Source organism: Sus scrofa, chromosome 11, assembly GCF_054392235.1.
Source record: "Sus scrofa isolate SSC_HxYL_T2T_F1_AM1 chromosome 11, Sscrofa_HxYL_maternal_Yorkshire_Landrace_v2.0, whole genome shotgun sequence".
Classification (NCBI taxonomy): Eukaryota; Metazoa; Chordata; class Mammalia; order Artiodactyla; family Suidae; genus Sus; species Sus scrofa.
The window spans coordinates 23,391,302-23,415,802 of NC_139393.1; the positions used below are offsets into that span (position 1 = coordinate 23,391,302).

At 39.7% G+C, this 24,501-nt stretch overlaps 1 long non-coding RNA gene across 5 annotated transcripts in view; it reads left to right on the forward strand.

Moving 5' to 3' along the window:
- Positions 1-24,501, forward strand: part of LOC146398587 (uncharacterized) — a 151,356-nt gene that overhangs the window by 12,367 nt on the left and 114,488 nt on the right. For all 5 annotated transcript variants that reach the window (XR_014819533.1, XR_014819535.1, XR_014819537.1 and 2 more), the window contains exons 4-5: positions 15,119-15,245; positions 23,467-23,564. This is a non-coding gene — a long non-coding RNA (uncharacterized LOC146398587). The remainder of the gene's footprint in view (positions 1-15,118; positions 15,246-23,466; positions 23,565-24,501) is intronic.

A 24,501-nucleotide genomic window follows, 5' to 3' on the forward strand; every position in this document is an offset into this window, starting at 1 on the left:
TGGTTGACAACTGGCAAAAGTTATGAATGAAGCTAATTTTTACAACTCTAATATTTACTGTAAGAGTAACAATACAATTGAATCATTGTATTGTGCATGGAAGTAAATTAAATAATTATTGTAAAGAAGCACACTGACACTATTAAAAAGCATTCCCTACCTGATTTCTTGGTCCAAAAATTATTTTAAGGTTTTTAATAATAAAAATGTTAAACATACTTTAAAGTAGAGAAAATAGTTTAACCCCTGTATAATCATCAGAGTCCAGAATTTTCAAGTTTTCACCTCTCTCATTTCATTCATTCCCTTTTTTACCTAGAATAATTTAAAAATTTTAATCACAAATCTCAAATACATTACTCACCCGAGTACTTAAGTATACAGCTCTAAAAAATGGACATTTTCTTTTATAACCATGTGTATTCATTGATCTGAGTAGCATTAACCTAAAATTAACAATAATTCCTGGATATCATCTAAACTTCCCTGATTGTTTCCAAAGAGCAAACATAGCTTTTAAAGGGCTTGTTTATCAGTCTGTCACAGGGAGTCATGCTGGAAACTAACAAGAGAAGGCAGTGATTAAATTCAAGGTCAATTCTTGTCTGGCCATACTAGCAAAGTCTGAGAATCATAGTCACAAGTTTAAAGCTAGCTACTCTCTGACAGCAAGGACTGGCCTGGACTCCAGCTTTCTGGAGAGAGGCTGTTGGGTTCTAGACGCTAATGCTTTTTGAGGGATTTGAGCATGTGTCTAGATGAAGGCCATCTTTGGGGCATTGAAGTGGGAATAGATTTCAGGGGGTTGTGATGGAATTAAGAGGGGAAAATGGAATACATCTTAAATTTTTAATAGAAATTTTTAACATTTAATGGAAATTTAAAATTTCTTTCACCTATAAATACGGACAGCAAACTCAGAATTATTAGTATTTGTGACTTTGTCACCAATAGAAATAAAAATATTTTTATATCATATTACAGTTGTTGCACATATCTTCAAATTTTGTGAATACTCATTATTATTTTGAAATTATGTTATTTTCCCACCTCCAGATCCTGTTATATGTCAATAAGGAAGCACATACATTACTACATCACAAGTTTGCTTTGTTTGTTTCTTTGACTATTTAGATAACTGCATTTTTATGTGTTCATTTTCCTTTGTAGTTCTGTATATTTTATTTTACACATTTAAAAGCAATACTCTGATGGAGTTTCCGCCATGGCTCAGCAGTAATGAACCCAGCTATTACCCATGAGGACACAGGTTCAACCCCTGGTCTCCCTCTGTGGGTTAAGGATATGGTGTTACCATGAGCTGTGGTGTAGGTTGCAGATGCAGCTCGGATCTGGCATTGCTGTGGCTATGGCAGGGACTGGCAGCTGTAGCTCCAGTTCAGAACTTCCATATGCCATGGGTGTGGCCCTAAAACAAACAAACAAAAACAAAACAAAACAGTATTCTGAGAGCCCATAGACTTCACCAGACAGCCAAAGAAATCATGGTACAGAGAGAAAGAATCCTGGAAATAGCATGTTTGGAGACATCCAGGAAGCTGAGATGCTGTGAGTGATATTAGGGGAGAAAAGAGAATTACTCCTTAACAAGTTCTTCATATTTTTGGGCTCTGAACATAATAGCTGGAGATGAGAACTCAGCCTTTACAAAGAGCCTGGAAGTCGCCTCAAGAGACATGCAAAGACACATCTCCAAAGCAACATTCCTCCTAATGTTGGCATATGAGTCACAAGCTTTGGCCAGCTCTTCTGAAAGGATGCTCAAAGTCTCCAGAGGCAGAGTACTATAAAAATCTAAGGTATTAATAGAATTCCTCCCACCTTGAGGCTGTGGTTCCTCCCACGATCCTCACTGCAACATATTGGGCACCTTCCAGGCTGACTGTGGGGTGGGGGGATGCTGGAGATAGCTCTCTACACAGTCTGAAGTTGATATCGATTTGCTGTCATGAACAGAATGAGAGTGGTGTGGATTGATTTGCCTAAACTCCCTTTTCTGGTAAATGGAGCCATGCCATTTGCCACCTACCTCACAGAGTTTTAAGTTGATCAGCACAGTGTATATATTAAATCCTAGAAGCATCACATTATTATATCATGAAAAAGTTTCCAAGCTTTGCTAATGGCAGAGGGTAAAAATAACCAGCTGTTGCTGGAATCACATAGACTCTTACTTGTTATCTGAAAATTCATCATTCTGATTTCTTTCTCACTGGTTAGTGACTTATTAGCATTATGCAGTGAATTTCATACAACTGCCTTGTAAAATAACCATAACTTTAAGTTTTCCAAGTAAGGGAAAAGATCTTTTACAGTTATTTTTGCTTCCTATAACCATGACAATTTATCAGCCCTTGAATTTCACATTCACACGTGGTGTGGCTTTTGGCAAAAGTATGCTAACAACAATCAAACATTAAAAGTGGCTGGCAACCATTCACATTAGCTCCAAACTGGAAATGACTCAAAATGTCCTTCAATAGGAGAGTGAATTAAGTGATTTGTGATATATTTCTATAAGGGCGTACTATACAGTAGTAAGGATGAATGAACTATTGCTACTGGCAAAAATCTGGATCAGTCTCAAATATAAGGTTGAGAGAAAGAAGCTAGACAGAAAAGAGTGCACTCTGAATGATTTCATTTACCCAGAGTTCACAAATGGCCAAAGCAAGCCTGGAGTATTAGAAATCAGAGCAGTGGTTGTCTATGGATGGCAAGCAGTGACTTGAAGAGGTTCCTGGAGTGCTAAGTACTAATTCTGTTTCTTGACTTAGATATTGGCTACTTGGATGCATTCATTTTGTGAAATTTTTTTGAGCTGTACACTCATAATTTGTGCACTTTTATCTCTGTGTTTTCTACTTCACAAAAAAATTCAGAATTAAAAAAAGAGACAAAATGTTTTTTTTTAACACACCCTCTCCAGAATATATTCCTTTTTAAAGTGGTGATATTTAAAAATAATGTTAAGAAATCTGATATTCTTACAGACTTAAGGTGAGGGCATGGAAGAAGGTATTCCATGCAAATGGAAATCAAAAGAAAGCTGGAGTAGCAATATTCATACCAGACAAAATAGACCTTAAAATAAAGAATAATACAAGAGACAAAGAAGGACACTCCCTAATGATCGAGGCAACAATTCAAGAAGAATGTAGTTCCCATCATGGCTCAGTGGAAACGAATCTGACTAGTATCCATGAGGATGAAGATTCGATCTCTGGCCTTGATCAGTGGGTTAAGGATCCGGTGTTGCTGTGAGCTGTGGTGTAGGTTGCAGATGTGGCTCTGATCTGGCATTGCTGTGGCTGTGGCATAGGCTGACAGCTTCAGCTCCAATTTGACCCCTAGTCTGGCAACCTCCATATGCCACAGGTGCAGCCCTAAAAAGACAAAAAAAAAAGAAGAAGAAGAAGACATAACAATTGTAAATATATATACACCCAGCATAGGAGCACCACATTATATAAGGCAACTACTAAGAGCCAGAAAAGGAGAAATCAATAGTAATATAATAATAGTGGGGGACTTAAATGGTCCACTTACATCTATGGACAGATAATCTAAACAGAAAATCAATAAAGAAACACAGGCCTGGGGAGTTCCTGTTGTGGCACGGCAGAAATGAATCTGACAAGGAACCATAAGGTTGTGGGTTCAGTCCCTGGCCCTGGGTTAAGGTTCTGGCATTGCTATGAGCTGTGGTGTAGGTTACAGACTTGGTTTGGATCCTGCATTGCCGTGGCTGTTTCATAGGCCGGCAGCTGTAGCTCCGATTCGACTCCTAGGCTGGGAACCTTTGTACGCCATGAGTGCAGCCCTAAAAAAAAGGCAAAAAAAAAAAAGGAAGAAGAAGAAGAAGAAGAAACACAGGCCTGAATTGACACATTAGACCAGATAGACTTAATTGATATTTATTGAACATTCCACCCAAAAGCAGCAGAATATACTTTTTTTTTCAAGTTCACATGGAATGTACTCTAGGGTAAATCATGTCTTGGGCCATAAATCAAACTTCAGTAGATTTAAAAAAATTGAAAGCGTATCAAGCAATAGGGGCTGGGATCTGCTCTTGCTCTCCTTCCCATGTGTTGCATGCAGCAGGAAGAGGGAAAACTTCTTGTAATTGGTCAGCCTAGAGTCTATTGAGAGGATCATATGGTTTTTATTCTTCAGTTTGTTAATGTGGTGTATCACATTGATGGATTTGCAGATATTGAAGAACCCTTGCATCCCTGGGATAAATCCCAGTTGATCATGATGTACAATCCTTTTAATGTGCTGTTGGATGTGGTTTGCTAGTATTTTGTTGAGGATTTTTGCATCGATGTTCATCAGTGATATTGGCCTGTAGTTTTCTTTTTTTGTGGAGTCTTTGTCTGGTTTTAGTACCAGGGTAATGGTGGCCTCATAGAATGAGTTTGGGAGTATCCCTTCCTCTGCAATTTTTTGAAATAGTTTCAGAAGGAGAGGTGTTAGCTTTTCTCTAAATGTTTGATAGAATTCGCCTGTGAAGCCATCTGGTCCTGGACTTTTGTTTGTTGGAAGTTTTTTAATCACAGTTTCAATTTCAGTTCTTGTGATGGGTCCATTCATCTTTTCTATTTCATCTTGGTTTAGACTTGGAAGATTGTACTTTTCTAAGAATTTGTCCATTTTTTCTAGGTTTTCTATTTTATTGGCATATAGTTGCATATAGTAGTCGCTTATGATCCTTTGTATTTCTGTGATGTCTGTTATTACTTCTCCTTTTTCATTTCTAATTTTATTGATTTGAGTCCTCTCTCTTTTTTTCTTGATAAGTCTGGCTAGGGGTTTATCAATTTTGTTGATCTTTTCAAAGAACCAGCTTTTCGTTTCATTGACCTTTTTTATGGTTTTCTTTGTTTCTATTTCATTGATTTCTGCTCTGATCCTTATGATTTCTTTCCTTCTACTAACTTTAGGTCTTGTCTGTTCTTCTCTCTCCAGCTGCTTTAGATGTAAAGTTAGCTTGTTTATTTGGGCTTTTTCTTGTATCCTGAGGTGGGCTTGTATTGCTATAAACTTTCCTCTTAGAACGGCTTTTGCTGCATCCCATAGGTTTTGCAGTGTCGTATCTTCATTGTCATTTGCTGCTAGGTATTTTTTAATTTCCTCTTTCATGTCTTCAGTGATCCATTGGTTGTTTAGTAACATGTTGTTGAGTCTCCACGTGTTTGTGTTTTTTGCATTTTTTTTTCCTTGTTGTTGATTTCCAGTCATATAGTGTTGTGGTCAGAAAAGATGCTTGATATGATTTCAATTTTCTTAAAGTTACCAAGGTTGGATTTGTAGCCCAGGATATGATCAATCTTAGAGAATGTTCCATGTGCACTTGAGAAGAATGTATATTCTGTTGCTTTGGGGTGGAATGTCCTATAAATATCTATTAAGTCCATCTGGTTTAATGCATCATTCAGGGCCTGTTTTTTCCTTATTGATTTTCTGTCTGGTTGATCTGTCCAGTGCTGTAAACAGGGTGTTAAAGTTCCCCACTATTATTGTGTTATTGTCGATTTCTCCTTTTAAGGTTGTTAGCAGTTGCCTTATATATTGTGGTGAACCTATGTTGGGTACATAGATATTTAAAATTGTTATATCTTCTTCTTGGATTGATCCTTTGATCATTATGTAATGTCCTTCTTTGTCCCTTAAAATATTCTTCATTTTAAAGTCTATTTTGTCTGATATGAGTATTGCTACTCCAGCTTTCTTTTGATCCCTGTTTGCGTGAAATATTTTCTTCCATCCTCTCACTTTCAATTTGTATGTGTCCCTACTGTGAAGTGGGTCTCTTGAAGGCAGCATCTATATGGGTCTTGTTTTTGTATCCATTCAGCCAGTCTATGTCTTTTGGTTGGGGCGTTTAGTCCATGAACATTTAAGGTAATTATTGATATGTATGTTCTTATTGCCATTTTATTAATTGCTTTGGATTTGTTTTTGTTGCTCTTTTTTCTTTCCTTCTTCTCTTGTTCTTTTCTGCCTATAGAAGTTCCTTTAGTATTTGCTGTAAGGCTGGTTTAGTGTTGCTGAATTCTCTCAGCTTTTGCTTATCTGAGAAGGTTTTGATTTCTCCTTCAAATCTGAATGAGAGCCTTGCTGGGTAGAGTAATCTTGGTTGGAGGTTTTTTTTTCCTTTCATCACGTTAAGTATATCATGCCACTCCCTTCTGGCCTGCAGAGTTTCTGTTGAAAAATCTGCAGATAACCTTATTGGGGTTCCTGTGTATGTTATTTGTTTCTTTTCCCTAGCTGCTTTCAAGATTTTCTCTTTGTCTTTAATTTTGGTCATTTTGATTAATATGTGTCTTGGGGTGTTCCTTCTTGGGTTTATTTTATATGGTACTGGTTGTGCTTCCTGGATTTGAGTGAGTGATTCCTTCCCCATGTTAGGGAAGTTTTCGACTATTATCTCTTGGAATATTTTTTTCTGTCTCCTTCTCTCTCTCTTCTCCTTCTGGCACCCCTATAATATGGATGTCAGTGCATTTAACATTGTCCAAGAGTTCTCGGAGACTCTCTTCATTTGTTTTCAGTCTTTTTTCTCTTTTCTGTTCTGCATCCGTAATTTCTACTAATCTATCCTCCACCTCACGTATTTGTTCTTCTGCCTCCTGTATTCTGCTGTTAGCTGCTTCTAGTGAATTTTTTATTTCAGTTATTGTATTTTGCATGTCTTCTTGTTTAAGTTTTATATCTTGTATCTCTTTGGTTAGTGTTTCCTGTAAGTTATCCATCTTTGCCTCCAGTTTATTTCCAATGTCTTGTATCATCTTCAGCATCAACAGTCTAAAGTCTTTTTCCTGGAGGCTCTTTTTGTGTCCTCCTCTTTTTCTTCTGGAGTAGGATATCTTTTTTAAGGTTTCCAGTCCATTTGGGTGAAGAGTGCTCAGTCTTTAGTTGTGAATTTTGTTGTTTTTAGGAGAGAAGTTGAGCTCCAGTCCTTCTATTCCGCCATCTTAATTTCGTCCCTAGAATCAGGCTAGACCAATAAGTTTTAAAGAGATTAAACTGCCGTTGATAACCTCCACTCTCAGAAAACTATAGGCTTAAATGATTTTTCAGGTGAGTTTTACCAAACTCTTAAGGAACAGTAAATTTCCATCTGTATTATAAGTTACTCTGCAAGAGACAAAAGCAAAAGCTGCCAAGCTCATTTCATAATATTGGTATAATAAGGTGAAAACAGTATATATAAAAAGGAAATTTGGAGTTCCTGTCATGGTGCAGTGGTTAACGAATCTGACTAGGAACCATGAGGTTGCAGGTTCGATCCCTGGCCTTGCTCAGTAGGTTAAGGACGCGGCGTTGCTGTGAGCTGTAGTGTAGGTTGTAGACGTGGCTCAGATCCCATGTTGCTATGACTCTGGCATAGGACAGTGACTATAGCTCTGATTAGACCCCTAGCCTGGGAACCTCCATATGCCGCAGGAGCAGCCATAGAAAAAGCAAAAAGACAAAAAAAAAAAAAAAAGGAAATTCTACCCTCTTTTAAAAAATTTATTCCAGCAGTATGTTTTAAAATAATACAACTAGATTAATGAACGGTTCATCACTAGGAATTCTGCCACAAATTTTAGAAAATTAGTAGATTACAATTTTAAAATCTCATGATATTTAGTTGATAACAGAAAAAGCATTTAACAAATTCTTATTTATGATAAAAACTCTTAGAAAACCAAGAGTAGAAAAGAATTTCTTTAATTCTCTTGAATGATGGTTATATTCCAAAACCCTCAGGAAATATTATACTTATTGGAGAAACTTTAAGTGCATTTCTATTAAGACTGGAAATAAGACAAACATTCTTATGGTTGGAAACCACTGTATATTACAACTAATACTATAATATTAAAAACCCTGGCCAACCCTGAAGGAAAGAAAGAGAAATAAGAGATTTGGAAAGAAAGAAACAAACTATTGGTTTTTGCAGGGTGAAACTTATTTACTCTGAATAACCAATAGAATCAACAGGTAAGCTCTAAGAACATGATGGATATTGATCAACTTATAAAGGCATTTCTAAGAGCAAACGAGTAGAAAATGTATTGAAAAGCAAGATACTATTCACATAATAACAACTAAAAATTGTCTGGTAATTAAATTAAACAAGAATGCATAAGGCCTTCTTGAGAAAACTTAAACTTGTAATATAGAACATAGAAAAAAAAACTTGAGTGATAAAGAGACATTCCATATTTTTGGATGAGAAGACTTAGTACTGTAAAAATATCAACTCTCCCCACAGTCATCTAGTAAATACAATGTAATCTCACTGAAAGTATAGTTAGGTCTTTGGGATCCATGATAAATATGTTCTAAAATGTGTCTGCTGTTAAGGCAGTACAGGACCTCTTAAGCAAAAACTTCAAAAAAACCATATGGTATAAAATTGATTATTGAAAAGATCAAAGTTAAGGTTTTCTGTTATATAATAAAGAGCACATGGATAAAGTTAGAGACATATTTCATAATAGGTGAAGAGCCTTTAAAGTGTTTCCAGAGTTTGCACTGTGGCTCTGTGGGTTAAGAACCCAATATAGTGTCCCTAAGGATGCAGGTTTGATTTTTGGACTCTCTCAGTGTGTTGAGGATCTGGAGTTGCTGCAAACTGTGGCATAGGTCAGATCTGGTGTGGCTGTGGCGTAGGCCTGCTGCTGCAGCTCCAATTTGATCCCTGGCCCAGGAAATTCCCTGTATCTCAGTGTGGCCATAAAAAGAAAAAAATATTTCAAATGGATGAACAGTTATCTCCTTTTTTTGTCTTTTTAGGGCTGCACCTGCGGCATGTGGAGTTTCCCAGGCTAGGGGTCGAATCAGAGCTGTAGCCGCCAGCCTACGCACACAGTCAGGGCAACTCCAGATCTGAGCCATCTCTGCAACCTACAGCACAGCTTACGGCAACAGCAGATCCTCAACCCACTGAGTGAGGCCAGGGATCGAACCTGAAACCCCATGCTTCCTAGTCGAGGACAAAGGATTCTTATCTAGAACACTGAGGACAAAACAAACAAGAAATCGAATCATACAAATCAACAAGAAAAAGACAGTAACTTCAGTAGAAAAAGATTAAGCATCTTGTTCAAAATTGCATAGCTTGCTAGAAGTAAAGCTTGTATTTAAATTCAGGTTTTCTGACACCAAAATAAATGATCTTCCAGTATGGAATGATGTCTCTTAAGCATTCCTTACCTCACTTTAAAAAATATGCCCAAGAATGTTGAAATTTGGTAACTTGAAAAAAGTATGGATATCTTCTCATCAGTTCCTAACTATAGCTTAAAAGTTTTAATGATCTGAAAAAAAATCAGTCAAATAAGTATAAAATTATATCTCACTGTTTTTGTTTTTCATTTTTGGCCACCCCATGGCATAAGGTTTCAGTAGAAAAATGAACAAAGTATGTTAACCTTTCAGTGAATGGAAATAGTAATTACCTTTCAGGAATGTGATTAGGATTAAATAAAATCATATAGATCAAGGGGTTTTGTTGTTGTCGTTTTTTAGGACCTCACCCATGGCATATGGAGAGTCCCAGGCTAGGGGTCCAATCAGAGCTACGGCTGCCAGCCTATGCCACAGCCACAGCAATGCAGGATCCAAGCCGTGTCTGCAACCTACACCACAGCCATGGCAATGCCAGATCCTTAGCCCACTGTGCAAGGCCAGAGATCGGACCCGCATCCTCATGGATCCTAGTTGGGTTCGTTAACTACTGAACCATGACGGTAACTCCGATTAAGTTTTAAACACAGGTATATCATAAAGGCTATTTGTTACTACTGTTACTATTATTGTTATTATATCATAACACCATAGGCCCTCACCTTGCATTCTTCTCTTATTAATTCTAAATTTCACAGAGAATCACATCAGCGCTCTCCAATAGGAATATAATGCAAGTCACAAATGTTTCTTAAAAAATTTTAGTGGCGGTATTAAAGTAAAAAGAAACAAGTCAAACTGATTTTAATAATAGATTTTATTTAACACAATAACATATACAAAATATAATTTATGTGACCAATATAAAAGTTATCAGTAAGCTATTTTACATTCTTTTTTTGTTGTTTCAAAATCTGGTGGGTATATTATACTTAGAACACATCTCAATTCAGAGGAGCCTCATTAAGTGCTTACTAATCATATGTGGCTAGTGGCTACTGCATTAAACCCCACAGACCTAGATACAGTGTTTTAAATCCTGCATTATTTAAACATTCTCTTTAAAAATCAAGTTCCGGAGTTCCCGTCGTGGCGCAGTGGTTAACGAATCCGACTAGGAACCATGAGGTTGCAGGTTCAGTCCCTGCCCTTGCTCAGTGGGTTAACGATCCGGCGTTGCCATGAGCTGTGGTGTAGGTTGCAGACGCGGCTCGGATCCCGAGTTGCTGTGGCTCTGGTGTAGGCCGGTGGCGACAGCTCCGACTAGACCCCTAGCCTGGGAACCTCCATATGCCGCGGGAGCGGCCCAAGAAATAGCAACAACAACAACAACAACAAAAAGACAAAAAAAATAAATAAATAAAATCAAGTTCCCCTGTATCATTCTCAGATAATAAGAGTGTGCCTAAGAAACAACGCAGCATTTACTCCCTACTCGGTCATTGGAAATGGAAGTTTTTTGGGGATGGTCATTAGGTCTTTAGTGCTTCTGGCAAGGTCTTTGCAAATGTTCCCTCCTTTCTCTCCAATGGGAGTGGGGGTGGGCTGAATGGGGCTGTGAAAAGATCTCTTGAACCTAGAGTCACCTTTAGGGATTATGGGTTTTCTGACTCTTCTCCTCAGAGTCCAGAATATGAATTCTTAAACAAATCTTATTCCCTCCCAGACCTGGAAGATCCAAACCACATCAGCCATTAAACAAATGGGAAGGAAGGAGGCAACTTTTTCCATCTTGGCCTCACTCATTCCAATGCAATCAAGCAGATCGTTTGTTCTTTTTGGAATTGATTTGGAATGAAACAGAGAGGAAAGAAACACGTATTGCATAAGCTTATAGTAACCACAAATTGGGAAGACAAGTATTAATAATACTTGAAACCAATGAAAAATTATGAAATTACTACCTTTCTCTGCAAAATCTAATAGACTGTCCTGCTTTGGGTAGGAGTGACAAGGTGACTTCCCTCAAATCCATTTAAAATCTGTTATTTTCTAGGGTTTTTTGTTGTTGTTGTCATTGTTTTTGTCTTTTGTCTTTTTAGGACTACACCTACGGCATATGGAGGTTCCCAGGCTAGGGGTCGAATCAGAGCTGTAGCTGCCAGCCTACACCACAGCCACAGCAACAGCAACTCTGGCTCCTTAACCCACTGAGCAAGGCCCGGATCAAACCCATGTCATCATGGATACTAGTCGGGTTCATTAACCACTGAGCCACGACAGGAACTCCTGTTTTCTAGTTTTTGAAATAATTTTGTAGAGAACGTGTGTGTGTGTGTGTGTGTGTGTGTGTGTGTGTGTGTGTGTGTGTGGTATAAACAAACACTGTGAACTTTACCATCTTTACCACTTTTAAATGCACTGTTTAGTAGTGTTGGGTATATTTACATTGTTATGAAATAGATTTCCAGAACTTTTTCATCTTATAAATCTGAAACTCTGTACACATTAAACAACAACTTCCCCGCCCCAGCCCCTAGTAACCACCATTCTACTTTCTAAGAGTTTGACCACTTCATATACCTCATGTAAATGGAATCAAACAGTATTTTATCTTCTTGTGACTGGGTTATTTCATTTAGCATAATGTCCTCAAAGTTCATTCATATTGTGAGAATATTTTTATAATAATATTTAAGTTTATTCTCCCAGATTCATGATTTTTAAAAACATAATTTTTTCACAGCACTTTTACTGAGTAGCACCTATATGCTGCATGCCACATGCGTGAAGCCTATTTTCCTGTTGAGCTAGAAGGCTAGAATCTTCAGCCTTAGGTTAGCATAGCCGTGGTTGGGACTTTTTAATACTGACTCCAGTATGCTCGAAAGAGTAGGCCAGGGAATATACAGCCTTATGTCTAATTTAAATTCTACCCATGCTCCTCAACCAAGCACTTTATTACTCCATGTTTCTCACTCTCCTAGGTGATGATTCAAGTCTACAAACTATGGGGAATATAGGTAAAAGACATCATAGAATATGTGTGCGCCTTGAATGAAGCAGAGATCAATTTATAAGCTCAGTATTTCATGCTCAGTGCTTTGGGTGGGACACAGGCTGGTGATGGAGAGGCTGGCCCATAGCAAAGCATCCCACATCACCAGACTCTGTCCCTACCCTCTGTCTTTCCCATTCGCAACACTTTTGACTTTTCCAGAGCAGCAGAGTATTCAGCCCTGCTGTGTTTATCGGAGGTCAAAGAGAAAAGGCATAGAGCTCCAATGTGTGATTCCCAGCCTAAAAGGAAACAAGTGTCTTCAGATAAACAACACTTGAGATTTTTTTTTTTTTTTTTTAATGAAGGCATTGAACTGACCTTCTTTTGAAATGGGCTAGACAGGGTAAACAGGAGAGAGCTTGTTTTCCCTTCATCCTGGAAAAATAACATTTCTCCCTTTCCAGCTCAGTACAGTTGACTGAATTGGAAAGGAATCTATTTTCTCTGGAAAGATTTATTTGCCCAACAGTCATGTTTTTGTATATGTGTGTGTGTTGGCAAGAGGCGATAGAGTTTCCAGAACAAGGGTCGTCTTGTTCACAGTTTAAAGGGGCCCAGAAGTTGACTAAGGAATTTAATGTTAGGGAAAGCTTTTGCAGCTTTCATTAATGCCATGTACAGATTCCAAAGCATCTCAAGTTGGCCTGGACGTTAGAACAGGGAGGAGAGTGTGCTGGGGCTGTGACTCTGTGCTACCACCCCACTCATCAGCTCCACTTTCTTTTTTTTTTTTTTTTTTTTTTTGTCTTTTGTCTTTTGTCTTTTTTTGTGGAGGTTCCCAGGCTAGGGTTCTAATCGGAGCTGTAGCTGCCAGCCTGCACCATAGCCATAGCAACATCAGATCTGAACTGCATCTGTGACCTATGCCATAGCTCACGGCAACGCCGTATCCTTAACCCACTGAGCAAGACCAGGGATTGAACCGGCAACCTCATGGTTCCTAGTTGGATTCGTTTCCGCTGCACCACAATGGGAACTCCTCCATTTTCTTTACCTCAGTGTCAAGATACGTGATAGTCAATGTCTGTTGGGAAGCATCTGTGTTTCTATTTTTAAAATAGTGAAATTGTTTACAAAAAAGTTAAGCAAGTTTTGAACAAAGCCATGTGGAAAAGCTAAGAGTAGCATTACCTCTCGCTCACAACCAGACTTCTTTTCCTGCCTGGGCATACATGTTTTGGACCAAGGAAAATGTAAATTCCTCTCTGGCCAAATGAGAGAGAAGACTTAAATGGCCCCTGTCTCTGGGCTCCTCCTCTACTTGGCTTCACTAAGGACTGGCATCACCCGGCAAAGCTTAAAGAAAATCCTTTCTACTTGATGGGGAATTATTTTTCACCACTTTTAATTTTCTTATATTGTGTGTAGGCATTAATAAGATATAAAATAAAATTGGATACTTGCAGATATTTTCTTGAGAACTTCTCTTTAAAGATAAATAACCTACTTCTTGTGAATTCAAAAAAAGTTGAATATATATATATAATGTACATAGTACATATAATTAACCATATGTTTTATATATATATACATATATTTTTCCCCCTTCTTCTAACATCAGAACTGCAGTGTATCTTAAGCTGGAGATTCTTTCCCCTGAGTTTTTTCTCTCCAAATCCCCGCTTGCTGAACTCAACTGACAGCTCAGCTGGATTTTGCACAAGTGACTTTTCAGTCAGCTGGTCTTTTCCTTGCCAGGTGTGCTTGGCCAAGGTAAAGGAAAGGAAAGGTGTTTTTTAGCTCAGATGTTAAAACTTTTACCATATTTTCCATCGCCCAGCATCTGTTTTCAAGGAAGCATGGATGTTCAGAAAACAGAGAAGGCTGAGATTTCGCCTTTTGTAGATGTTGGCTCCTAGCCTCTGAGTGCATTTAATTTAGCAGACAGAAGTCCACATAATGAAATGAGGGGAAAACACTTTTTCTTTGATGGCAAAATGGTCTCCAGGAGGAGAAGCTGGATGATGGTATTAACGGTGAAGTGTTTCTGGAAGGCTTTGCAGAAGCCAGGCACCCTCCTTCAGAGCCCAGTCAGTCCACACTCCCAGGGGCTGACTTTCCCAGGGCTGAACAGCTTTCCACTTGGGCAGTGTATACCTTCTCAAGACATCTTTGACTTTTGGGTCCTAAAGTTCATATGCTTGGCATAATTGGAAATTTTACTAATTCCTTTTGCGTTTTTTTCTTATCCTGGTTTGAAGATAGTTGGGACTAAATCTGGGTGAAATGAGGTTCCACCTCACTCTAAAGTAACCCAGCACAGCAGCTTTAGAAGAATCAGAAAAGACTCCAAAAGTTTTCCACAGCAGGGCCCAGGCTTTTCTTCTCAGTCTCTTCTCCAAATATCTACCCCACGCTTGGTATTAAATAAATATTAATTGGAAAGGCTGACCTTGAGGTAAAAGACATGGGTGAAGAAAGAGAAAAATGGCAGCTTGCTGCCCATGAGCAAAGGATAAAGCAGGGGTGATGGTCCAGTAAACCTGGACCTGATTCTCAGTCTCCAGCTTATTCTTATAGGGCTCTCAGCCAACTGAAACTTCCAGGCCTTTCTCTGCCATGATCCCTTCTCTGATTCACTCCCTAGACTCTGCCCATTCGTCCTTCCGTCAGCACCCTCCTTTCCCACCCCATGGTGCTGAGAGCCCTCCAAGGTGACTGCTTCTCTTGCCTCACTTCCTGCCTCTTCCCTTCCAGCCAATGGCCTCAGGAGTTAAGGAAAATTAAAAACAGCTTCTTCACCAAGAAGCAGGCAATCTTGGACAGACTGTTATATCAGACTAGATGAATCCCACACTCCAGGGTTCTGCACAAAAGACAGAAGAAGGAGGTTTAAGGTGGATGTTAGCATTTGTCACCTGCATGTCAAGGTTGGTGGTTCACAGAGATGCATTCTTCACTCAGGTTATGGACAAACTTAATGGAACAGAATGGGATGAAAATAGACTACCTGGGCAGCTGGCTTCAGAATTTTTCCTGCTTTGATGAGCTGTTCTGATGTGAAGAGATGAGCAGGAAAGTTTGGCCCCAGGTAAGTTATGGAAAGAAAAGATAGAACAGGTAGAGAGTTGAATTGCTCTGTATAAAAAAATGAAAGTAAAATACTTCTTGCTAGAGGGGTAGGAGGAAGGAGAGAATGTTAAACAACCTGGTAGTTAATGGAAAAAATTTATATCAATTTTAATTTTTTTATTTGTTTGCGTGGGTATGATGTAAACCCCTCTATGATATAAGTCTTCAGTAAAAGGGCATAACGTCCTTGTAAATTACAATAAAATGTATACAAAGACCGTGTGTGTGTGTGTGTGTGTGTGTGTGTGTGTGTGTGTGTGAGAGAGAGAGAGAGAGAGAGAATCAAGAGACAATTCTGGATTTTCTACATCCAGATCCACTTATTAGAGAAAGCCCACAGGGGACAATGAGGTGATTGATATACAGAGTCAATGGGAGGAACTAGAACTTGACTAGTGATATCAAAAGCCACATCTTCCTTATGCATCCGGAAGAAGGGGTGCAAAGGCCTCAAATGGGAATGTGAAGCAATTCATCACTCAAACAGCAGGTTTTATTTTTCTCTGATGCCTGGGTAAAATTAAGAGCACATTTAGCAAGTAGGAGGAGGCGGCTGGGCAGCCATTTACTAGCTTGATTTGGGTCTACTAGTGTTACCTGGGAAAAGAGACCAAATCGAAAGAAATTTTAAATTTTTATCCAGCATTTTGACTCTATTAAAAGAGATCCTTGGAGTTCCTGTTGTGGCTCAGTGGATTAAGAACCCAGCTAGTGACCATGAGGATGTGGATTCAATTCCTGGCCTCTCTCAGTGGGTTAAGGATCCAGTGCAGGCAGGCAGCTGCAGCTCTGATTTAACCCCTGGCCTGGGAACTTCCATATGCCTCAGATGCAGCCCTAAAAAGAAAAAGAAAAAAAAAAGAGATCTTAACCTTCCATCATGAAAATATATGGGTCACAGATATATGAAATCATCCAAAAATGTTTTAAGTCACAAACCCAAATGTAGGAAGGGTCATAGAGCCTATTAATACAACCTCTGGTGCCAATGAGTTGGACTTGACCACACTTACTTGTAAGTGACCACATGCAAGTTCCTTGACCTCCCTGTGCCTCAGTTTCTGCTTCTGTAAAATGGGGATAATTGTGGTGCCTAACTTGAAGGTTCTTGAGAATGTTAAGTGAGTTAGTGTGCAGAAAGCACCTGGAAGAGTTCTGGCATATTCAGAACCTGAGTTATTATCATCTGGCCTTATCACAGGATGCTGGGAATGAAATTATGCTAGGAAACTTATATTCTTATCTCAATCCTCTCAACAATTAATTTTCATAATAATGAGACGTTATTAAAACTGTTTCCTAGGAGTTCCTGTCCTGACTCAGTGGGTTATGAACCCAACTATGAGGATGCAGGTTTGATCCCTGGCCTCGCTCAGTGGGTTAAGGATCTGGTGTTGCCATGAGCTATGGCATATGCCTTAGACCCAGTTTGGATCTTAGACCCAGTTTGGATCCTGCGTTGCTGTGGCTGTGGTATACGCCAGCAGCGACAGTTCTGATTTGCCCTCTAGCCTGAGAACTTCCATATGCCGCATGTGTGGCTCTAAAAAGCAAAACAAAACAACACAAAACAAAAACTATTTCCTCAGCTGAAGACTTGAGAGTAAGGAAGAGAAGTAAATTTTCTAAGATCATACAACTAGTCAGAAGCAGATGTCTTTGTGGGTCATTTGTTATGCAAATTTTCATAGCAATATTATAATACTTGATTATAGCTCACACAGGGAATAGTGTAATTTCTTACACAGTCTTTATAGAAATGGAAAACCAAATAGGAAATAGCTATGTTAAATGCATCAGGCTAGCCACACACCATTTCAAATGGGAAAGTGTGAAATGAAGCCATTACAGTTAATCTCTGAGCAGGAAGTCCACGGGATCAGTAATGGGGTTGAGTTAGCATGTCTGCAGAAGTCTTCATTTCTCAATTTCTGATCTGCAATTTCTTGAATTTTTTAAAACAATACTAAGAGTAGATTTAGCTAACGTTTCAAATATTAAATATATTCATATTAGTTGAAAGAGAAACATGATTTTCCTCAAAGCTATGTCTAAAATAAAGGAACCTTTTTCTTGATTTGGGTGAGGCTGGTTCACATCCCTTGTGGGTGAGAGCTGATGTTGTCCCAGCTCTGGAGGTGGGCTGACGCTCGGAGAGAATAGAATCCTTGTCTGCTGAGCACCTCCTATCGTCAATGCCTTGCACCCATCTCCCTTCCAGTCCTCACCATCATCTTCTGAGGGTGGTCCTCTGATCTTTTTTTTAGAGGAAACTGAAACACAGGGGACTTATTTCTTACTTATTCACTAAACATAAATGCTCTGACAATATTCAGAGAAATTCACAGGCTCTAATCTCTTAAACCAGTACTTTTCTCTTTTCGCTTTTCTCCTGTGAAATAAATGGTGTGTTTTGTTCTAGTGAATGCCACACTCCCACAGCTATACTCAGGGCTGTGATAAATTTGCTACATCTACACTCCTTTCTTTTCCATTTCAGAAGCCCTATCAGAATGCGAGTGAATACCCTGATGATTAGAATCGTAACTTTGAATCCATACTCATCTATATAAAATAGTACATCATTTGCTAACTCCAGCACTTCCACCACGATGGGTGATAAACTATATGCACAATACCAAAGAACTGATACTATGATGAGTTTAAAATCTAAATGAAGCAGGCATGGTGGGTCTATTTGTCAACACATTTCCAAAGGAACAATTCGTCTGCACTTTCCTTTCTTTTTCATCCTTGTTTTGTGTATGTGTGTGTATGTGTGTATCTTTTCTGTGTTCTACTTCCATCAATAGAACCAGCCTACCTAGAGTTATCCAGACTTAGTACCTTGGGACCATTTTCATGCTCCCTTCACACTTAGCTGTTTCTCTCACATCTCTTCCCTTTCTCCATCCTTAGTTCAGGTAGTCGTTATCTTATTTCTGAGCCTTTATCTGTTTACTTGTTTCCCTGCCTCTTTTTTCTTTCCTCTATCATCTTTTTATGTCATCCCGCCAGATGAATCTCCCTAAAATGCAGTTTAAATCCTTTTAAATCATTTTATTGTATCAAAACTCTAAATTGTTTCCCAGATCCAGTGCAAACTTCTCCCCCTTTGCCCCTAATAAACTTTGCCATATGATCTAACAAGTTTTTCAGTCTTACCTTCTGCCCTCTATGCCCCACACCCCAGCCAAAGTATAATAGATAACTGGTGCCCGTGTTTCTCTTTGCTCATCCAGTCCTTACTTTGTTAAATTGCTATCTATCCTTCTAGGTCCTATTCATCCATCTTTAAAAAGTCTCTCTTGAGTCTCTAAATCCAATGTAATCATTCTTCCTTTAAACTCTTCTGTTATAAAATGAGCAGTCATATATATATATGCTATTTTAGGGCCACACCGGTGATATATTCACGTTCCCAGGCCAGGGGTTGAATTGGAGCTACAGCTGTCGGGCTACACCACAGCCACAGCCATGTGGGATCTGAGCCTTATCTGCAACCTACACCGAAGCTCACAGCAATGCCAGATCCTTAACCACTGAGCGAGGCCAAGGATCAAACCCTCATCCTCATGGGTCCTAGTTGGATTCCTTAACCGCTGAGCCACGAAGGGAGCTCCATACATTTATGTATGTTATTGTCTCTGTTTCTCTGAACTGTTATTCCCCTCCATCCCCAACCACACACACACACACACACACACACACACACACACAAATTGTCATTTCCTTGGCAGTTGGGACTTTGTATCCCCGGTATGATCTTGCTCATGAAGTGGCAATCATGTTATTGTTACTGTTATTGTTAAGAAGAAAAAGAAGAGTTCCCATCGTGGCTCAGTGGTCAGTGAATCCGACTAGGAACCATGAGGTTACGGGTTCGATCCCTGGTCTTGTTCAGTGGGTTAAGGATCCGGTGTTGCCGTGAGCTGTGGTGTAGGTTGCAGACTCGGCTCGGATCCTACGGTGCTGTGGCTCTGGCGTAGGCTGGCCGATGTGGCTTCGATTAGACCCCTAGCCTGGGAAACTCCATATGCCGTGGGAGCGGCCCTAGAAAAAGCAAAAAAAAAAAAAAAAAAGAAAGAATGGGAGAGAGAGGAAGAGGAGAAGGGGGAGGGGTAAGAGAAAAAGATGGTAGAAGATGGGAGAGAGTTCCTTTGTCCCTATAGTCATCACGATTGGACACCTCTGATTACTGGGAAGTTTTTCCCTATACTTGGCTGCTTCTGAGTCCCCTAATTCTTAGCAGCTTCTCCAAGTTTAGAGGCCCTGCTCTCCTGGTTAATGAAAGTATCTTTCTCCACTCCCCTCTAAGCTCTAATATATGGAGGGGGGCATATAGGGTTCCAGAGAGATTTATTGAATTTATTATCACTATGGATAGCAAACCCCTGGGGATCAGAGGCAGAAAGTTTTGTTCTTCCATTTACACAAGAATGTTTCTAAATCTCATGATTAAATCTAATATGTGAAGATTACCATCCTGTTTCCTATAAATCTTCTTTGGAAAGATTTATTTACTTTGGAAACTAAGAGTGGAGAGACAGGTAAAGATTCTTAGCACACATTGAAGGAGATGGGTTTAAAAGGGATATATTTAGAAAGAGGAGTCATTCAGGATTTTTTTTTTTTTTACATGACAGGGATGGGGAATGTTCTGTGAGTCGGACTGACTGTCTCAGTCCTTGGCAGCATTCCTATATAACTGGCAGAGAAATAGATAGAACTTTGGTCTCATAGGTTCATTATGTGAATGAAACTTCATTGTAGGTAGCAGCTAAACAATGCATGATCTGATTTGACACTTGGGCCAGCCAAGTCCACCAGTGTCTTCCCTTCCATCTCTGCTGCCGTTACCCTCATTGTCTCTTTCCTGGACCACACAATGACCTCCAGCCAGGATGCTTGTCTCCAGCTGCTCCTCTCTTCAAACCATACCACACAACCCAAAGAGGGTGATCTTGCTAGAAAAGCAGCTCTACGCATGTCCCTGGCCCAGCAGTCCTGTTCTTTAAGATTTAGCCTTAAACTTTGATGCCCCCCTTACCTCATCCATGGAGGTGTTCCTAAGCTCCAATTAGGGTTGACCACCCTCACTTTTTAACTTATATTTCAGATATGGATTTCAATCATAGTATTTATGACATTTTACTTCTTTACATCTCTCTCCTACCTCTAAAACTGTAATTTACCTTTGCATCCTCAATACCTACAATAGAGCCTAGCACCCAGTGAGTGTCTAGTATCTTGTCTGAAGAACGAATTTGGGCGTACCTCATCTTATTGTGCTTTGCAGATGTTTCATTTTTTACAAATTGAAGATTTGTGGCAACCCTGCATGAAGTAAGTCTATTGGCACCATTTTTCCAATGGCATTTACTCACTTCATGTCTCTGTGTCACATTTTGGTAATTCTTGCAGTATTTTGAAATTTTCATTATATTAATTATGGTGATGTGTTATCCATGATCTTCGATGTTACTATTGCAAAAAGATTATGACTTTCTGAAGCCTCAGCTGATGGCTAGTGTTTTTCACAATAAAATTTTTTTTTTTTTTTGTCTTTTGTCTTTTGTCTTTTGTTGTTGTTGTTGTTGCTATTTCTTGGGCCGCTCCCGCGGCATATGGAGGTTCCCAGGCTAGGGGTCGAATCGGAGCTGTAGCCACTGGCCTACGCCAGAGCCACAGCAACGCGGGATCCGAGCCACGTCTGCAACCTACACCACAGCTCACGGCAACGCCGGATCGTTAACCCACTGAGCAAGGGCAGGGACCGAACCCGCAACCTCATGGTTCCTAGTCGGATTCGTTAACCACTGCGCCACGACGGGAACTCCCACAATAAAATATTTTTAATTGAAGTATGTGCATTGTTTTTGGAGATATGATGCTAGTGCACATTTTACTGTAGTGTAAACATAACTTTTATATGCACTGGAAAACCATTCATGAGACTCACTTTATTGAGATATTTGCTTTATTGGGGTCATCTAGAAACACCCAATACCTCCAAGGTCTGCCTGCATGGGATAAAATCCAGTCTTCTTAGTAGAACATGTCAGGCCTTCCATAATCTTGGCCTGCCTGTCTCTCCAGTATGCCTTTTCAAGGCTCCTATTCTTTAGCAAATCACAAAGCAAAACTTTCTGCTAACAGACATTTAGTTGGGGAAATTCTTCTACTGTCCAGTCTGTCGCTTCCACCTGGATGGCCCTTTTTGCTTTCTCTGCTTGTCGAAATTCTGCTCCTTTTTCAGGAGAGTCCAGTTATCTCTTCTCCATGCAGCCTCCCCCATCCTAGTAACACCCAGTTGATCTGTCTTTGTAAACATCTATCAGACACTTATTTCCTGACTTCATTCAATTTTGTTTCCACAATAGCCTTTAGAATGGAGATTTGGCCAAATGGATGTTAAGAAAACTATGTGGCATGGAAATAATATAGCTACATACCCACCGACTTGACTGAGTACACAGCCCTGCCCAGGGTACATGCATCTTGCTACTGAACAAGTGCTAGAAAATGGTACATCATAGGCACTAAGGGCACCGTTAGAGCACGATCAGGCCAAGGTCTTTTCCTCTCCCAGTTTTCTCTGGAGGAGTTGTGAGCTGGCTGCAGAGCCTCGAGCTTCCCATCCTGTGTTCCCACAGCAATGGATTTCAGGTATATGAGGAGAGATTTCCCTCATTCCTCAGGGTAACTGGGCCAGGCTCAGAACCACCCAAGCTGCTAGGCCAGTGGTCTGGCTTTTAGCCCAGTGTGCCTCACAGACATTGTATGTGGGCTCTATTAGGAACACGATTGGGGGGCATCGACTTTAGTCAAATCAGGGCAAAACCAGGAACATGTGGGTACATGCACACTGCAGTGGGAAGTGGCTCTGTTTGGGTTTGACATGCTATCTATGGGCACAAGAGGAAAAGCAGGAACCTGCAGTCAGAAGCTACATCCCAAATCCACCCCTTACAGCTGTGTGACTCCGAGCAAATCATTTGAACTTTCTAGGCTTCTGTTTCCTAAGGGGATTATTTTTCCTTCAAGGATTTTGTTTTTTTTAAGTTGGCTTTATTTGGAGTTAGGGGAACCACGCTTTTAGGTTTCCAGCCCTTTGCCCCATATGGTCAGGGAAGCTCCCTTTGGTCTGTTCTACACACTGAGGGAGCAGATAGGCCCTCCAGGAGAAAGAATTCCACAGCTGCACAGCATCTGAAAGCCACTGGACTAGGTGTTGCCCACGCGCCCTGTCAATGTTCACATCCTCAGAGTCTATGGAAACCTATTTCCTATTGCTCTGTTGAAAGTAAGTAAATTAATACACTTCAGGTCACAACTTTTTCATTCTTAAATAGATTATTTTGCTGGCTAGTCACTTTCTATCATTTAGTTTTCTGAGAAAGTGGAGCCTCTGGGCGAGGTCAAAGCTTTAATGACCTGGGTGTTAAACCTACCAAGTTGAAGGCCAAAACTATGACTCCTTCTGGAAGAGGAATGTGAACATCTTTTATTGGCATCAGATGCCATAGATTTCCTCTTCAGGTGGCTTTATGTTCTCCCTCCTCATTAAAAAATTACAGGATTGTAAGCTAATTTTAGAAAATCACAATCTGTATGTCTTGTGCTGTTCATTTATCAATTCAACAAAGAATTGCTTATGGTAACCATACCACTGTTTACCCCCCAGTTAGATCATATTAGGTGATTGCTACTAACTATTGTTATTATTATTTTTTGCCAGACCCACGGCATATGGAAGTTCCCAGGCCAGGGATCAAATCTGAACCACAGCTGTGACCTATGCCACAGCTGCAGCAACACCAGGTCCTTAACCCACTGTGTCACAATGGGAACTCCTCTATTAATTATTTCCAATGTTCCCTTTTACATTGCATTTTGAGTGCCTTTCCTCTGCAGCAGTCTGCCCCTTCTGGGCTGGGTTGATACAGATTTAAAAATGTCTCTCTCTGCTCGTTCAGAAAAGAGAACTGGGTCAAAACTACCTTCTAAAATCTCTGTTTCTGAACCTGGCGAATAGTCAGTAAAGGGTAGTGAGCCTGAATGAATTACCAGATTCAGAATCAAACCTTCCAGCTAAGCCCTGATTCCTTCTGAGCTATGAACTTTTAGATGATTCTAAATTCATGCTTTCTCCTCTATGTTTTTGTGGCTTGTAACAGTTTGGTTTTCTAGGTCTGGATATTTTCATAGGTGTGGACATTCTCCCAGATCTTGACACAACAAAATTCTTCGTGCTGAGTCAGAACCAGTCCTCAAGGTGAGAATCCACTTGTTGAATGAAGATACCTTTTAGGTACAAGGCGTCTCCACCCCTTAGAAGCATGATTTATTCACTCATTTACACACACTGGCTTCTGTCTCCATTCACAGAGTTGGAAAAAGGAGTCTTGATTATGTACAGACATCGTAAGATTGATCGGCCCCTGCAAGGCCTCCTCCTTGTCACAGGAAGGACTCAGACTCACTCTGCACTGTACAGACGCACACTTTCACCACTGGGCACACCTCCTCCATTTATAGCCCGAGAATTGACCTCCCTTATTCTGCCCTAGTAATGCTTCTTTCTTCACTTAAAAGTATGACTGAGTTTCTGAGACCTTCTCTCTATTAATGCTGTATCATGTCATGGTCAGGTAAGGTCCTGTTTAAACAGAAGCTTGTTCAAAGCCTTCACTGACCCCCACTATGGAAATAAGCTCTTCCTCCTTTTAGCTTCTGACATTTCTTTGTAACTTTTCTATGCGTATTCATCACTTTTTAAAGTGATAAGAGATTTCTAAATCCCAGTTAGGCTGGGACCATGTGAGATGATTGAGGCATTTGCCTCAGATGCAAAATTTAAGGGGACTGCAGTAACAAAGTCACAATGAATAGCATTGTAATGTAACAGTTTAAAAAATAAAGATTAGTACAAAAAATCCACTATGAGCAAAATAGCAGATTTTTCAATAAGGACAGGATCAATATTTTTCCTTTTATTCTCACGCCCCCCCCTTTTTTTCAGATTTTTCCTTTTGCCTCAGGCTCTAGTATAGCCCAGTAACTGATTCTGTCTTTTATTGGAAATTTTTATATTTTGTTTATCATTTATTTTTGGATTAATTTTTTAAAATATTGTATTAATGTGTTATTATCTTGATTCCTGAGTTTTTTGGTGTCACTAAATGCTGTGCTTCAGGCCAGTGCCTCACTTG